This window comes from Hyla sarda, unplaced genomic scaffold, assembly GCF_029499605.1.
Source record: "Hyla sarda isolate aHylSar1 unplaced genomic scaffold, aHylSar1.hap1 scaffold_204, whole genome shotgun sequence".
Lineage (NCBI taxonomy): Eukaryota > Metazoa > Chordata > Amphibia > Anura > Hylidae > Hyla > Hyla sarda.
Window position 1 is genome coordinate 69375 of NW_026608702.1, and position 16896 is coordinate 86270.

The 16896-nt window shown below is 43.5% G+C and overlaps 4 non-coding genes and 1 pseudogene across 4 annotated transcripts; all 5 read left to right on the forward strand.

Moving 5' to 3' along the window:
• The first annotated feature begins 1350 nt into the window (after positions 1 to 1350).
• LOC130318027 (U2 spliceosomal RNA) lies at positions 1351 to 1541 on the forward strand. The gene has a single exon (XR_008865002.1). It is a non-coding gene; the product is annotated as a U2 spliceosomal RNA (small nuclear RNA).
• Positions 1542 to 3623: 2082 nt separating this feature from the next.
• LOC130318028 (U2 spliceosomal RNA) lies at positions 3624 to 3814 on the forward strand. The gene has a single exon (XR_008865003.1). It is a non-coding gene; the product is annotated as a U2 spliceosomal RNA (small nuclear RNA).
• A 6811-nt stretch (positions 3815 to 10625) lies between these two features.
• Positions 10626 to 10801, forward strand: LOC130317995 (U2 spliceosomal RNA; annotated as a pseudogene).
• A 2077-nt stretch (positions 10802 to 12878) lies between these two features.
• LOC130318030 (U2 spliceosomal RNA) lies at positions 12879 to 13069 on the forward strand. The gene has a single exon (XR_008865004.1). It is a non-coding gene; the product is annotated as a U2 spliceosomal RNA (small nuclear RNA).
• Positions 13070 to 15155: 2086 nt separating this feature from the next.
• LOC130318031 (U2 spliceosomal RNA) lies at positions 15156 to 15346 on the forward strand. Its single transcript, XR_008865005.1, has one exon. It is a non-coding gene; the product is annotated as a U2 spliceosomal RNA (small nuclear RNA).
• Positions 15347 to 16896: the final 1550 nt, after the last annotated feature.

Sequence of the window (16896 nt, forward strand, 5' to 3'; positions counted from 1 at the left end):
TCTAAACCTGCTCCAACATGGACTGACATTCTGGCCTACTTTCAGCCGATGCGACTTGTCTGTCGCTGAACAGTCGCTTTTTATGTATTCAGCACCTATGTATAATGTTGTAAAAATGCTCTAGAAGCTAAAGTCGCAGAAATGTCACACATATTTGGCCTGCAACTTTCTGTGCGACAAATTCAGACAGGAAAAATCAGTATAAATCCTTAGAAAATTATCCCCCAGTGTCTCCATCTGCTGGCGGTATTGAATAAGCATTGCTGCACTGATGGGGTATGCATTAGACGAAAAAAAAGAAGAAAAAGAAGAATAATACGCCCAGAAAAGAGGCGAAAAGGAGAAAAACGTAAAAAAACGTGAAAAAAAAGTAAGAGGAAGAGAAGGGAAAAAAAGGTGGAAATGGGTTTAAAAGTGATTTCGGCGGAGAAATATATATATATATATATATATATATATATATATATATATATATATTCGCGCACACACACACATATATATAAACGTATTCTCCGTTGAGATATTGCAGCCGCTGCTGTGTCCAGGCCCAGGAGCCTTAGCACTGTGCTGTGATGTCACTCAATACCACTGACATCACTAGGTGTAAACAACATCTCTCCTTTGCTGTGTATGTGACTATGGAGCTGTTTGGTGATGTCGTCTATTATGGCCTTCATAGAAGCAACAGGAGATTGTTGCATCCATCTAGAACCCTCAGAACTACAGTGCTATGATGTCACTCACTTCCACAGGCCTTGCAGAGTGTAAACAACAACAACCCAGCTTTGTTGTGTATGTAACCATAGGGATTGTGATGTCACCTAGAACCTTCACAGCAGCGACAGCTTTATGAGGAGCATCAGCACTGCTCTGCCTGAGCAGAACCATCACCGCCATAGGTTGTCAAATAACCCGGATTTAACCCACACAGGTAAGTCCAATGGGGTGCAGGCATGTCCTCTATGCTTACAGCTTCCCGTGGGTGTTGGTTTGATACCGTTTGGGGACAGCCAAGGAGGCATCTGCAGGCAACAAAGGTAGGTGTGTGCTTGTGTGTGTGTTTCCTATGCAGATCCTAAGCCCAGTGTCACATGCAAGTAGGAGGAGTAAGAAGGGTTCCTGGCAAATCCGGGTTATGGATTGCATTTAAAAAGGCCCCGTGGGAGTGCAATGGGCCCCTGTCTTGCTGCTTAGCAATAATGGTATGGGTTTAGGTTCTGCTGTGTGTACTGGTGGTTGACTGCCCCCCAGCCCAGAGTGTGCATGGAAAATTGTCTGGCAGCCTCCCTGACAGCAAGCAGTGATAGTGCCCATGAAGGGGACCTTGTTGGGCCCGCCCCTTTCACGGTTATCGCTTCTCGGCCTTTTGGCTAAGATCAAGTGTAGTATCTGTTCTTATCAGTTTAATATCTGATACGTCCCCTATCTGGGGACCATATATTAAATGGATTTTTGAGAACGGGGGCCGATTTCGAAGCTTGCTTCCGTCGCCCTATGCATTGACCCGATATGGCAGTATCTTCGGGTACAGTGCACCACCCCCTTACAGGGTTAAAAAGAAAGATTCCTACTTTCATTGCTACCTGCTTGCTGGCTAGCCAGCTAGCCAGCCCTGTGGGCCTTGCTGCTGCTGCTGCTGCTGCAGCCAAAAAACAAAAGGTGGTGCTGCTGCTGCTTCTGCTGCTTCTGCTTGTGTCTGGCCGCTGTTGGAGCGTCCAGGCACAGGACTTCTGCTGCTGCTGACTAAATGGCCTCCTTAATTGGATCATTTGAGTAGCCAGCACACCTGTGCAGGTAGGGCATGACATGATAGGCAGCTGCCTTGATAGCGGGTGGGTGCTGAATGTTCCTAATTGACAAAATAAGATTAATGCTTATGAAGAAATATAAAATCTCATCCCTTCCCCAATATCGCTCCACACCCCTACCCCTTAATTCCCTGGTTGAACTTGATGGACATATGTCTTTTTTCGACCGTACTAACTATGTAACTATGTAACATAACATGGGGGGGTCTCCTGGCTGTTCACACAGGTGTGTCATTGCTGTACATTGACCATGCATTGCTTCTGTGGTATTGCAAAGGCAAAGACAAATGCTTCCAGCCATCCATTGCACTAATGGATTGGTCATCAGCTGGCTGTCTATGTCCCGCATCAATATAGACCAAAGTACAGAGGGTTAGGCTATGCTATAGTGCACCTACCTGATGCATCAGAAGGTGCGAGGCCCTTGCTAAATTCTGTGCACAGACTTTGAGATCTATGCTTTAGACTGTATCTAAACCTGCTCCAACATGGACTGACATTCTGGCCTACTTTCAGCCGATGCGACTTGTCTGTCGCTGAACAGTCGCTTTTTATGTATTCAGCACCTATGTATAATGTTGTAAAAATGCTCTAGAAGCTAAAGTCGCAGAAATGTCACACATATTTGGCCTGCAACTTTCTGTGCGACAAATTCAGACAGGAAAAATCAGTATAAATCCTTAGAAAATTATCCCCCAGTGTCTCCATCTGCTGGCGGTATTGAATAAGCATTGCTGCACTGATGGGGTATGCATTAGACGAAAAAAAAGAAGAAAAAGAAGAATAATACGCCCAGAAAAGAGGCGAAAAGGAGAAAAACGTAAAAAAACGTGAAAAAAAAGTAAGAGGAAGAGAAGGGAAAAAAAGGTGGAAATGGGTTTAAAAGTGATTTCGGCGGAGAAATATATATATATATATATATATATATATATATATATATATACGCGCACACACACACATATATATAAACGTATTCTCCGTTGAGATATTGCAGCCGCTGCTGTGTCCAGGCCCAGGAGCCTTAGCACTGTGCTGTGATGTCACTCAATACCACTGACATCACTAGGTGTAAACAACATCTCTCCTTTGCTGTGTATGTGACTATGGAGCTGTTTGGTGATGTCGTCTATTATGGCCTTCATAGAAGCAACAGGAGATTGTTGCATCCATCTAGAACCCTCAGAACTACAGTGCTATGATGTCACTCACTTCCACAGGCCTTGCAGAGTGTAAACAACAACAACCCAGCTTTGTTGTGTATGTAACCATAGGGATTGTGATGTCACCTAGAACCTTCACAGCAGCGACAGCTTTATGAGGAGCATCAGCACTGCTCTGCCTGAGCAGAACCATCACCGCCATAGGTTGTCAAATAACCCGGATTTAACCCACACAGGTAAGTCCAATGGGGTGCAGGCATGTCCTCTATGCTTACAGCTTCCCGTGGGTGTTGGTTTGATACCGTTTGGGGACAGCCAAGGAGGCATCTGCAGGCAACAAAGGTAGGTGTGTGCTTGTGTGTGTGTTTCCTATGCAGATCCTAAGCCCAGTGTCACATGCAAGTAGGAGGAGTAAGAAGGGTTCCTGGCAAATCCGGGTTATGGATTGCATTTAAAAAGGCCCCGTGGGAGTGCAATGGGCCCCTGTCTTGCTGCTTAGCAATAATGGTATGGGTTTAGGTTCTGCTGTGTGTACTGGTGGTTGACTGCCCCCCAGCCCAGAGTGTGCATGGAAAATTGTCTGGCAGCCTCCCTGACAGCAAGCAGTGATAGTGCCCATGAAGGGGACCTTGTTGGGCCCGCCCCTTTCACGGTTATCGCTTCTCGGCCTTTTGGCTAAGATCAAGTGTAGTATCTGTTCTTATCAGTTTAATATCTGATACGTCCCCTATCTGGGGACCATATATTAAATGGATTTTTGAGAACGGGGGCCGATTTCGAAGCTTGCTTCCGTCGCCCTATGCATTGACCCGATATGGCAGTATCTTCGGGTACAGTGCACCACCCCCTTACAGGGTTAAAAAGAAAGATTCCTACTTTCATTGCTACCTGCTTGCTGGCTAGCCAGCTAGCCAGCCCTGTGGGCCTTGCTGCTGCTGCTGCTGCTGCTGCTGCTGCTGCAGCCAAAAAACAAAAGGTGGTGCTGCTGCTGCTTCTGCTGCTTCTGCTTGTGTCTGGCCGCTGTTGGAGCGTCCAGGCACAGGACTTCTGCTGCTGCTGACTAAATGGCCTCCTTAATTGGATCATTTGAGTAGCCAGCACACCTGTGCAGGTAGGGCATGACATGATAGGCAGCTGCCTTGATAGCGGGTGGGTGCTGAATGTTCCTAATTGACAAAATAAGATTAATGCTTATGAAGAAATATAAAATCTCATCCCTTCCCCAATATCGCGCCACACCCCTACCCCTTAATTCCCTGGTTGAACTTGATGGACATATGTCTTTTTTCGACCGTACTAACTATGTAACTATGTAACATAACATGGGGGGGTCTCCTGGCTGTTCACACAGGTGTGTCATTGCTGTACATTGACCATGCATTGCTTCTGTGGTATTGCAAAGGCAAAGACAAATGCTTCCAGCCATCCATTGCACTAATGGATTGGTCATCAGCTGGCTGTCTATGTCCCGCATCAATATAGACCAAAGTACAGAGGGTTAGGCTATGCTATAGTGCACCTACCTGATGCATCAGAAGGTGCGAGGCCCTTGCTAAATTCTGTGCACAGACTTTGAGATCTATGCTTTAGACTGTATCTAAACCTGCTCCAACATGGACTGACATTCTGGCCTACTTTCAGCCGATGCGACTTGTCTGTCGCTGAACAGTCGCTTTTTATGTATTCAGCACCTATGTATAATGTTGTAAAAATGCTCTAGAAGCTAAAGTCGCAGAAATGTCACACATATTTGGCCTGCAACTTTCTGTGCGACAAATTCAGACAGGAAAAATCAGTATAAATCCTTAGAAAATTATCCCCCAGTGTCTCCATCTGCTGGCGGTATTGAATAAGCATTGCTGCACTGATGGGGTATGCATTAGATGAAAAAAAAGAAGAAAAAGAAGAATAATACGCCCAGAAAAGAGGCGAAAAGGAGAAAAACGTAAAAAAACGTGAAAAAAAAGTAAGAGGAAGAGAAGGGAAAAAAAGGTGGAAATGGGTTTAAAAGTGATTTCGGCGGAGAAATATATATATATATATATATATATATATATATATATATATATATATACGCGCACACACACACATATATATAAACGTATTCTCCGTTGAGATATTGCAGCCGCTGCTGTGTCCAGGCCCAGGAGCCTTAGCACTGTGCTGTGATGTCACTCAATACCACTGACATCACTAGGTGTAAACAACATCTCTCCTTTGCTGTGTATGTGACTATGGAGCTGTTTGGTGATGTCGTCTATTATGGCCTTCATAGAAGCAACAGGAGATTGTTGCATCCATCTAGAACCCTCAGAACTACAGTGCTATGATGTCACTCACTTCCACAGGCCTTGCAGAGTGTAAACAACAACAACCCAGCTTTGTTGTGTATGTAACCATAGGGATTGTGATGTCACCTAGAACCTTCACAGCAGCGACAGCTTTATGAGGAGCATCAGCACTGCTCTGCCTGAGCAGAACCATCACCGCCATAGGTTGTCAAATAACCCGGATTTAACCCACACAGGTAAGTCCAATGGGGTGCAGGCATGTCCTCTATGCTTACAGCTTCCCGTGGGTGTTGGTTTGATACTGTTTGGGGACAGCCAAGGAGGCATCTGCAGGCAACAAAGGTAGGTGTGTGCTTGTGTGTGTGTTTCCTATGCAGATCCTAAGCCCAGTGTCACATGCAAGTAGGAGGAGTAAGAAGGGTTCCTGGCAAATCCGGGTTATGGATTGCATTTAAAAAGGCCCCGTGGGAGTGCAATGGGCCCCTGTCTTGCTGCTTAGCAATAATGGTATGGGTTTAGGTTCTGCTGTGTGTACTGGTGGTTGACTGCCCCCCAGCCCAGAGTGTGCATGGAAAATTGTCTGGCAGCCTCCCTGACAGCAAGCAGTGATAGTGCCCATGAAGGGGACCTTGTTGGGCCCGCCCCTTTCACGGTTATCGCTTCTCGGCCTTTTGGCTAGATCAAGTGTCTGGTCAGGAGGATCCTGGGAGTTTGTCCTACCTTTCCAAGGGGGGCTGCTACGAGGAACCGAAAAGGCGATCGACAAGATGGGTGTTCGCATCCGTTACCTTACATCCGGTGAAACGCGGATTCGTTTTTCCTTTCGCTTTGATGTTGATGAAGACAAGCAAGAACTCGTCCAACTTTCTTATTTTGTGAAAGAAACTCTCTACAAGCTTCTTGGGGTGAAGAAAGAGAACATCGTCTGTCTCAGAGATCCTCGGAAGGGCAGCTTCATCCTAACTCTGGACTCTGCTTATGCATGCCAGAATCTTTTTGAGAAGCTGAAAAGCAATCAAGACCTTGCTGAGCTTGATGGGATCACGGTCACAGTGTTGTATACTGGAGGCGATATTCCTCTAGTTGTGTGTATGCACAATCCCTTTGTGACTGTGTCCCATATTGAGCTCTTTTTGGGGAAATACTGCAGTTCTGTTAAGTATTCCCATAAGGTGATGAATTCAGAAGACCTATGGACGGGGAAACATAAGTTTTTTGTGAAAATGAAGGAGGATGCTACTGGCATTGGAGGGTTGTGTCATCCACCCTCCAACTTTTCTATCGGTCGGGATAAGGGCTATTTGTTTTATCCCGAGATGCCTACTTTTTGTAGGAAATGTAAGAAATTCGGACATACTATGGAAGTTTGCACGGACACTACAGTTCGCTGTGGTCGGTGCAATCAAGAAGGCCATGTTTCTAAGGACTGTGCTAAAATCGTCTGCAACATTTGTGGTGAAGAAGGCCACGCCTTTAAAGATTGCAGTCTCCGTTCCAGTGTAGCTAGATCGTGGGCTGACCGTGTAGCGGGGAGAGTGGGTGTAGTGCAAGCTGAAGTACCACCTGCGAAAGCACCCCAGCGGTCTGAGGCGCCTTCAGAAAAGCCGGCTGTAACTTCTCATGTCGTGGCGGAGCTTATGGACCTTTCTGCTGTGCCTGAGACAGAGGGGAGACCTTCTGTGGAGGGTTCTGGTGGTGGAGGGTCACTAGTGAGCAGTGAAGCCATGGAGGTTGGCGTGAAGGAGATCAAGCGGAAGAAGGAACTTGGAGATGAGCCACAACTTGGCATTAAACGGCCTGTCAAAAAAAGCTCAGACGAATGTGAGGACAGTCAACATGCATGGAGGCCTTCTATAAGATCAGCGTCCGATCCAAAAAATATCAAAGAGTTCGAAAGCCCGGAGTCACCTGTGGGTTTCATATCGGACTCAAACTCCAGTAGCGAATAGCTTCCTTAAAGTGCTCCTCTCTTAATGTGAGAGGTCTAAAGAGCCCTACGAGAAGGGCTGCTTTGTTTAGTTTTTTAGAGACCTTGGACTGTTCTCTGTTCTTTTTACAAGAATGTGGAATTGAACATAGTCCAAATTATGAGGACCTTTGTCGTAGCTGGACTTTGGGACCATCGGTCTGGTCGGGTGACAATCTGAACAGATCTTCAGGTGTTGGGATCTTGTTTAGAGGTTCAGATGTACAAGTTTTGTCCTTCTTAGAAATTATACCTGGTAGAGCGCTATTAGTTAATATTAAGTACAATGGCTCAGAGATTAAGCTTTTTAACATCTATGCTTCTCCTGAAAAAAATGAGAGAGCCGACTTGATTAATGATATTCAGGCTTTTATCCCAGGTTCAACACCTATTTTAATGGCTGGAGATTTTAATTGTTGTATGAGTGGTGATCATCGTGAGAGTGGAAGTGTGCATGTCAGAGTGGATAAAACAGAGAAACAGATTAAGAGTATGACTGAGGATTTTAACTTTACCGATGTCTGGAGGAGAAAATACCCAGACGACCCTGGTTACACATGGGAAAATAATGTCTGCAAATCCAGGATTGATTTTATTTTTTTATCGGAAAGTTTTAATCTAGTTGAGGTTTCTCTTTTATCGAATATTTTCTCTGATCATAAGTTATTACATGCACATGTCACTTTACCTGGCCTAGAGAAAGGCAGAGGCGTTTGGAAGCTCAACACTACTTTATTAGAGGACATGAAAACAAAAAATGATTTTATTGCTGCTTATAACAAATGGAGATTGCGTCAATCCCAATATAAAAATATTTTGGATTGGTGGGAGGATGTTAAAAAGTGGACTAAACTGTTTTTTATCCGTGTGGGCATCCAAAAGGCTAAGGAGAAAAAGTTATGGTTTAAAATGTTAAACACTAAAATCCAAACATATTATAAACTAAAGCAAGCCGGGCTTGAGATGGATGATGTTATTGCTCAGACAAAGAATGAAATAAAAAATGCCATTAGTCAAAAAGGAAAAGAAATGATTTTTAACAGCAAGGTGCAATGTCTGGAGAATGATGAAAAGTGTTCGAGATTCTTTTTTAAGAAGGTGGTGGGAAAGAAAGAAATGATATCTGTAATAGAAGGGAAGATAACTAATGAAGAGATGTTGCGAGAAGCACAAGTATTTTATCAGGAGCTTTTTAATAAAAAAGATATTGATATTTCCTTTACTAATGATGTTTTAGATACCTTGGATTCAAAACTTGACAAAACTGACCAAGAGAGCCTTTGTGATGAAATCTTTTTACCTGAACTTTTAAGCACTTTTAAGAGTTTTTTAAATGGTAAAACACCTGGTTCGGATGGGTTGCCAGTTGAATTTTATCTGTGTTTTTGGTCCATTTTAAAAGATGATCTTTTAGGTATTTTTAACTGTGCTTTTAAATCTGAGATTTTACCTGCGTCCTGGAGAGATGGTGTTGTTACTCTGATTTTTAAAAAAGGAGACATCTCTAAATTAGAAAATTGGAGGCCTATTACCCTGCTAAATACAGACTATAAGGTTTTAGCAAAAATTTTAGCAAATAGGCTCAAGCAGGTAATTTCTAAGGTTATACACAGTGACCAAGTATGCGGAGTACCTGGAAGGAAAATAAGTGATCATCTAAACCTTGTAAAAGATGTTTTATGGTATCAGAAACAATGTGATCAGAAATTGGCAATTTTATCCTTGGATTTTCAAAAGGCTTATGACCGTGTTTCTCATGATTTTTTATGGTTGGTTTTAAAGAAAATGAATTTTCCTGATTTTATTGTTGGAAAAATTGCACTTTTATATAAAAACTGTTTTAGTCGTATTTTAATTAACGGTTTTTTATCCCAAGAGGTATGTTTACAGTCTGGGGTGAAACAGGGGTGCCCCCTATCACCCATTCTTTTCATATGTGCAATAGAACCTCTGTTGAATGTTTTGAGAAAAGATAAGCTCATTAGAGGAGTGCCAATCCCTGGAAGTGGAGGACAGAGCGTAAAGACGATAGCATACATGGATGATGTTAATATTCTATGTCCAGATGAACCATCCCTGAAACGTGCTATCAGACAGACAGAATTTTTTTGTGAGGGCTCTGGCTTCAAATTAAATAAAAATAAATGTGATTGCTTTGCAATAGGGAATTGGGGCAATACGGAGGTGAATGTGCAATATGATAAAATCAAAATCTTGGGTGTCATCTTTGACAATGAAAATAATGGAGAGGAAAGCTGGTCCATCGTCAAAGAGAAAGTGCAAAAGAAAATAAGTTTTTGGAAAATGAGGAAATTAACAATAGAAGGAAAAGTACTGATAATGAAAGCTTTGTTGCTACCTATCATGCTATATTTAAGCTTGGTTTTCCCACCGAGTGAACGCACCTTAAAGTTTTTAAACAAGATTTGCTTTCATTTTTTATGGGGGTCTAAAATGGATAAACTCAGGAGAGATGTAATGATGAAGACAAAGAAATTGGGGGGTAAGGATGTGCCTGATTTAAAAAGGTTTTTATATATTCACTTTTTTTCTATGTGTTTTAATGGCTTGCAAAGAAACTGTTATTGGTCTTATTTTTTAAAATATGCTGCAGGTCACATTTTTAGAAAAAGAAAGTGGATAACCTTACCTTTAACGTCCCCAATCTTATTTATTCCCCCAGCGCACTATGTGGTTTTAGAAAAGATTATTCGTATTTATGGCATTGCTAATTTTAGTCAAGAAATTTGTAGTAATGCACGAAAATTAGTTCCTGAAATCAGGAAGATAGAACAGATTTGCTTAATATCTAATTATTCCACTGAGAAATCTCTAAGAGTTTGGAGGATGGTGAATATGGGATTCTTATCTAATGACTTAAAAGATCTGGCCTGGCAGATAGCACATCAATGTTTGCCTACCAGAGAATTCCAACACAGAAGAGGATTGTGTCGTAGTGCAAAGTGCCCGAGAATGGGGTGTCCTAGTGAGGAAACAGTTTTACACCTTTTTTGGAACTGTTTTTACGCCCAAGAGATATGGCATTTGATAGGACCCTTACTAAAATTCATTTCTGATCTTAATTTTTTAAATCATGAAGTTATTTTATATGGATTTTATAATGTTTTATCTGTGGAAAAGTCTCGGGTTTTGTGGATTAGTATAAATTGTATTAAAATTGCACTATGGAAGACGAGGAATATTCTTCTTTTTAAAAGAGACACTATTACCTCTAAAGATTGTGTTCGCCTAGCTCTTAGTGAGATGTATGTTTTCTATTTATTGGATAAAAAAAGATTAGGTCACAAAGTGGCTAAAAGTCTTTGGAATCTACATCTGTGGAATATGCTTTTAGCAGACTAAGTATAATCTGGACTGCGTAAGGTCTTTTAGTCTAAGAATATTATATCTAAAAGTAAAAAATCTGTTCTTATCAGTTTAATATCTGATACGTCCCCTATCTGGGGACCATATATTAAATGGATTTTTGAGAACGGGGGCCGATTTCGAAGCTTGCTTCCGTCGCCCTATGCATTGACCCGATATGGCAGTATCTTCGGGTACAGTGCACCACCCCCTTACAGGGTTAAAAAGAAAGATTCCTACTTTCATTGCTACCTGCTTGCTGGCTAGCCAGCTAGCCAGCCCTGTGGGCCTTGCTGCTGCTGCTGCTGCTGCAGCCAAAAAACAAAAGGTGGTGCTGCTGCTGCTTCTGCTTGTGTCTGGCCGCTGTTGGAGCGTCCAGGCACAGGACTTCTGCTGCTGCTGACTAAATGGCCTCCTTAATTGGATCATTTGAGTAGCCAGCACACCTGTGCAGGTAGGGCATGACATGATAGGCAGCTGCCTTGATAGCGGGTGGGTGCTGAATGTTCCTAATTGACAAAATAAGATTAATGCTTATGAAGAAATATAAAATCTCATCCCTTCCCCAATATCGCGCCACACCCCTACCCCTTAATTCCCTGGTTGAACTTGATGGACATATGTCTTTTTTCGACCGTACTAACTATGTAACTATGTAACATAACATGGGGGGGTCTCCTGGCTGTTCACACAGGTGTGTCATTGCTGTACATTGACCATGCATTGCTTCTGTGGTATTGCAAAGGCAAAGACAAATGCTTCCAGCCATCCATTGCACTAATGGATTGGTCATCAGCTGGCTGTCTATGTCCCGCATCAATATAGACCAAAGTACAGAGGGTTAGGCTATGCTATAGTGCACCTACCTGATGCATCAGAAGGTGCGAGGCCCTTGCTAAATTCTGTGCACAGACTTTGAGATCTATGCTTTAGACTGTATCTAAACCTGCTCCAACATGGACTGACATTCTGGCCTACTTTCAGCCGATGCGACTTGTCTGTCGCTGAACAGTCGCTTTTTATGTATTCAGCACCTATGTATAATGTTGTAAAAATGCTCTAGAAGCTAAAGTCGCAGAAATGTCACACATATTTGGCCTGCAACTTTCTGTGCGACAAATTCAGACAGGAAAAATCAGTATAAATCCTTAGAAAATTATCCCCCAGTGTCTCCATCTGCTGGCGGTATTGAATAAGCATTGCTGCACTGATGGGGTATGCATTAGACGAAAAAAAAGAAGAAAAAGAAGAATAATACGCCCAGAAAAGAGGCGAAAAGGAGAAAAACGTAAAAAAACGTGAAAAAAAAGTAAGAGGAAGAGAAGGGAAAAAAAGGTGGAAATGGGTTTAAAAGTGATTTCGGCGGAGAAATATATATATATATATATATATATATATATATATATATATATATACGCGCACACACACACATATATATAAACGTATTCTCCGTTGAGATATTGCAGCCGCTGCTGTGTCCAGGCCCAGGAGCCTTAGCACTGTGCTGTGATGTCACTCAATACCACTGACATCACTAGGTGTAAACAACATCTCTCCTTTGCTGTGTATGTGACTATGGAGCTGTTTGGTGATGTCGTCTATTATGGCCTTCATAGAAGCAACAGGAGATTGTTGCATCCATCTAGAACCCTCAGAACTACAGTGCTATGATGTCACTCACTTCCACAGGCCTTGCAGAGTGTAAACAACAACAACCCAGCTTTGTTGTGTATGTAACCATAGGGATTGTGATGTCACCTAGAACCTTCACAGCAGCGACAGCTTTATGAGGAGCATCAGCACTGCTCTGCCTGAGCAGAACCATCACCGCCATAGGTTGTCAAATAACCCGGATTTAACCCACACAGGTAAGTCCAATGGGGTGCAGGCATGTCCTCTATGCTTACAGCTTCCCGTGGGTGTTGGTTTGATACCGTTTGGGGACAGCCAAGGAGGCATCTGCAGGCAACAAAGGTAGGTGTGTGCTTGTGTGTGTGTTTCCTATGCAGATCCTAAGCCCAGTGTCACATGCAAGTAGGAGGAGTAAGAAGGGTTCCTGGCAAATCCGGGTTATGGATTGCATTTAAAAAGGCCCCGTGGGAGTGCAATGGGCCCCTGTCTTGCTGCTTAGCAATAATGGTATGGGTTTAGGTTCTGCTGTGTGTACTGGTGGTTGACTGCCCCCCAGCCCAGAGTGTGCATGGAAAATTGTCTGGCAGCCTCCCTGACAGCAAGCAGTGATAGTGCCCATGAAGGGGACCTTGTTGGGCCCGCCCCTTTCACGGTTATCGCTTCTCGGCCTTTTGGCTAAGATCAAGTGTAGTATCTGTTCTTATCAGTTTAATATCTGATACGTCCCCTATCTGGGGACCATATATTAAATGGATTTTTGAGAACGGGGGCCGATTTCGAAGCTTGCTTCCGTCGCCCTATGCATTGACCCGATATGGCAGTATCTTCGGGTACAGTGCACCACCCCCTTACAGGGTTAAAAAGAAAGATTCCTACTTTCATTGCTACCTGCTTGCTGGCTAGCCAGCTAGCCAGCCCTGTGGGCCTTGCTGCTGCTGCTGCTGCTGCAGCCAAAAAACAAAAGGTGGTGCTGCTGCTGCTTCTGCTGCTTCTGCTTGTGTCTGGCCGCTGTTGGAGCGTCCAGGCACAGGACTTCTGCTGCTGCTGACTAAATGGCCTCCTTAATTGGATCATTTGAGTAGCCAGCACACCTGTGCAGGTAGGGCATGACATGATAGGCAGCTGCCTTGATAGCGGGTGGGTGCTGAATGTTCCTAATTGACAAAATAAGATTAATGCTTATGAAGAAATATAAAATCTCATCCCTTCCCCAATATCGCGCCACACCCCTACCCCTTAATTCCCTGGTTGAACTTGATGGACATATGTCTTTTTTCGACCGTACTAACTATGTAACTATGTAACATAACATGGGGGGGTCTCCTGGCTGTTCACACAGGTGTGTCATTGCTGTACATTGACCATGCATTGCTTCTGTGGTATTGCAAAGGCAAAGACAAATGCTTCCAGCCATCCATTGCACTAATGGATTGGTCATCAGCTGGCTGTCTATGTCCCGCATCAATATAGACCAAAGTACAGAGGGTTAGGCTATGCTATAGTGCACCTACCTGATGCATCAGAAGGTGCGAGGCCCTTGCTAAATTCTGTGCACAGACTTTGAGATCTATGCTTTAGACTGTATCTAAACCTGCTCCAACATGGACTGACATTCTGGCCTACTTTCAGCCGATGCGACTTGTCTGTCGCTGAACAGTCGCTTTTTATGTATTCAGCACCTATGTATAATGTTGTAAAAATGCTCTAGAAGCTAAAGTCGCAGAAATGTCACACATATTTGGCCTGCAACTTTCTGTGCGACAAATTCAGACAGGAAAAATCAGTATAAATCCTTAGAAAATTATCCCCCAGTGTCTCCATCTGCTGGCGGTATTGAATAAGCATTGCTGCACTGATGGGGTATGCATTAGACGAAAAAAAAGAAGAAAAAGAAGAATAATACGCCCAGAAAAGAGGCGAAAAGGAGAAAAACGTAAAAAAACGTGAAAAAAAAGTAAGAGGAAGAGAAGGGAAAAAAAGGTGGAAATGGGTTTAAAAGTGATTTCGGCGGAGAAATATATATATATATATATATATATATATATATATATATATATATACGCGCACACACACACATATATATAAACGTATTCTCCGTTGAGATATTGCAGCCGCTGCTGTGTCCAGGCCCAGGAGCCTTAGCACTGTGCTGTGATGTCACTCAATACCACTGACATCACTAGGTGTAAACAACATCTCTCCTTTGCTGTGTATGTGACTATGGAGCTGTTTGGTGATGTCGTCTATTATGGCCTTCATAGAAGCAACAGGAGATTGTTGCATCCATCTAGAACCCTCAGAACTACAGTGCTATGATGTCACTCACTTCCACAGGCCTTGCAGAGTGTAAACAACAACAACCCAGCTTTGTTGTGTATGTAACCATAGGGATTGTGATGTCACCTAGAACCTTCACAGCAGCGACAGCTTTATGAGGAGCATCAGCACTGCTCTGCCTGAGCAGAACCATCACCGCCATAGGTTGTCAAATAACCCGGATTTAACCCACACAGGTAAGTCCAATGGGGTGCAGGCATGTCCTCTATGCTTACAGCTTCCCGTGGGTGTTGGTTTGATACCGTTTGGGGACAGCCAAGGAGGCATCTGCAGGCAACAAAGGTAGGTGTGTGCTTGTGTGTGTGTTTCCTATGCAGATCCTAAGCCCAGTGTCACATGCAAGTAGGAGGAGTAAGAAGGGTTCCTGGCAAATCCGGGTTATGGATTGCATTTAAAAAGGCCCCGTGGGAGTGCAATGGGCCCCTGTCTTGCTGCTTAGCAATAATGGTATGGGTTTAGGTTCTGCTGTGTGTACTGGTGGTTGACTGCCCCCCAGCCCAGAGTGTGCATGGAAAATTGTCTGGCAGCCTCCCTGACAGCAAGCAGTGATAGTGCCCATGAAGGGGACCTTGTTGGGCCCGCCCCTTTCACGGTTATCGCTTCTCGGCCTTTTGGCTAAGATCAAGTGTAGTATCTGTTCTTATCAGTTTAATATCTGATACGTCCCCTATCTGGGGACCATATATTAAATGGATTTTTGAGAACGGGGGCCGATTTCGAAGCTTGCTTCCGTCGCCCTATGCATTGACCCGATATGGCAGTATCTTCGGGTACAGTGCACCACCCCCTTACAGGGTTAAAAAGAAAGATTCCTACTTTCATTGCTACCTGCTTGCTGGCTAGCCAGCTAGCCAGCCCTGTGGGCCTTGCTGCTGCTGCTGCTGCTGCAGCCAAAAAACAAAAGGTGGTGCTGCTGCTGCTTCTGCTGCTTCTGCTTGTGTCTGGCCGCTGTTGGAGCGTCCAGGCACAGGACTTCTGCTGCTGCTGACTAAATGGCCTCCTTAATTGGATCATTTGAGTAGCCAGCACACCTGTGCAGGTAGGGCATGACATGATAGGCAGCTGCCTTGATAGCGGGTGGGTGCTGAATGTTCCTAATTGACAAAATAAGATTAATGCTTATGAAGAAATATAAAATCTCATCCCTTCCCCAATATCGCGCCACACCCCTACCCCTTAATTCCCTGGTTGAACTTGATGGACATATGTCTTTTTTCGACCGTACTAACTATGTAACTATGTAACATAACATGGGGGGGTCTCCTGGCTGTTCACACAGGTGTGTCATTGCTGTACATTGACCATGCATTGCTTCTGTGGTATTGCAAAGGCAAAGACAAATGCTTCCAGCCATCCATTGCACTAATGGATTGGTCATCAGCTGGCTGTCTATGTCCCGCATCAATATAGACCAAAGTACAGAGGGTTAGGCTATGCTATAGTGCACCTACCTGATGCATCAGAAGGTGCGAGGCCCTTGCTAAATTCTGTGCACAGACTTTGAGATCTATGCTTTAGACTGTATCTAAACCTGCTCCAACATGGACTGACATTCTGGCCTACTTTCAGCCGATGCGACTTGTCTGTCGCTGAACAGTCGCTTTTTATGTATTCAGCACCTATGTATAATGTTGTAAAAATGCTCTAGAAGCTAAAGTCGCAGAAATGTCACACATATTTGGCCTGCAACTTTCTGTGCGACAAATTCAGACAGGAAAAATCAGTATAAATCCTTAGAAAATTATCCCCCAGTGTCTCCATCTGCTGGCGGTATTGAATAAGCATTGCTGCACTGATGGGGTATGCATTAGACGAAAAAAAAGAAGAAAAAGAAGAATAATACGCCCAGAAAAGAGGCGAAAAGGAGAAAAACGTAAAAAAACGTGAAAAAAAAGTAAGAGGAAGAGAAGGGAAAAAAAGGTGGAAATGGGTTTAAAAGTGATTTCGGCGGAGAAATATATATATATATATATATATATATATATATATATATATATATATACGCGCACACACACACATATATATAAACGTATTCTCCGTTGAGATATTGCAGCCGCTGCTGTGTCCAGGCCCAGGAGCCTTAGCACTGTGCTGTGATGTCACTCAATACCACTGACATCACTAGGTGTAAACAACATCTCTCCTTTGCTGTGTATGTGACTATGGAGCTGTTTGGTGATGTCGTCTATTATGGCCTTCATAGAAGCAACAGGAGATTGTTGCATCCATCTAGAACCCTCAGAACTACAGTGCTATGATGTCACTCACTTCCACAGGCCTTGCAGAGTGTAAACAACAACAACCCAGCTTTGTTGTGTATGTAACCATAGGGATTG